A 1,195-nucleotide genomic window follows, 5' to 3' on the forward strand; every position below is an offset into this window, starting at 1 on the left:
TTGTGAATGGTTCTACAGCTGATTTTGGCGATTTCAGAGAGGTTAAACATCTGTTAATAATATTCAGTTTATATCGCTTTGTTTCATACAAAAATCTTGATTTTTACTGTGTTTGAAATGTCGAATTTTGTGTTAACCAAGCAGCATTTGCAGGAGGTTTTGATTTTCTGCTTTAATTGAAAGAAAAGTGCGACTGAAGTCCATCGAATGCTTGTCGAAGTTTATGGTGATACTGCTCCAACTGATAAATCATGTAGGGAATGATTTCGACGTTTCAAGGATGGAGATTTCAGTGTTGAAGACAAGCCTCGCTCTGGACAGCCAAAAAAATTCGAAGACAAAGAATTAAGGCATTACTCGAAGAAGATCAGAGTCAAATGCACGAGGAGCTTGCAGAATCATTGGGGATAATTTAACAAGCTGTTTCTGTACGATTGAGAGCCATGGGAATGATTCAAAAACAAGGAAATTGGGTACCTTATGAACTGAAATCGAGAGACGTTGAAAGGCGATTTTTCACTTGCGAACAGTTGATTTAAAGACAACAGAGAAAAAGTTTTTTGCATCGGATTGTGACTGGAAATGAGAAGTGGATAACGATAACCCAAGAAGAAAAAATACTACGCTAAGCCCGATCAATCATTGCCATCGACCTAAACATCAACATCACAGCCGAACATTCATGGTTCGAAGATCATGCTCTGTATCTGGTGAAACCAAAAGAATCTTATTTACTATGAGCTGCTGAAACCTGGCGATACGGGCGATCGGTATCGGCTACAATTGATTCGTTTGAGTCGTGCATTGCGAGAAAAACGGCCGGAATACGAGCAAAGACATGATAAGTTATTCTTCTTCACAACAACACTCAGCTTCATGTCGCTAAAGTCGTAAAAAAATATTTGGAAACGCTCAAATGGGATGTTTTACCGCACCCGCCGTATTCTCCGGACATTGCTCCTTCTGATTATTGGTTGTTCCGAAGGATGCAGCAAATCACCGGTTCACTTCTTTCGCAGAAATTGAAAATTGGCTCCAAAATTGGATCGCTTCCAAAGACGAGTTATTTTTTCGAGATGGAATTCGAAAATTGCCTGAGAGATGGGAAAAAGTAGTAGGCAGCGATAGACAATATTTTAATTGATCTGTTCATTCATTTTGTTTTGAAATAAATGCATCTTTGAATGGACCGAAC

This window comes from Atta colombica, unplaced genomic scaffold (assembly GCF_001594045.1).
Source record: "Atta colombica isolate Treedump-2 unplaced genomic scaffold, Acol1.0 scaffold139, whole genome shotgun sequence".
In the NCBI taxonomy this organism is placed as follows: Eukaryota; Metazoa; Arthropoda; class Insecta; order Hymenoptera; family Formicidae; genus Atta; species Atta colombica.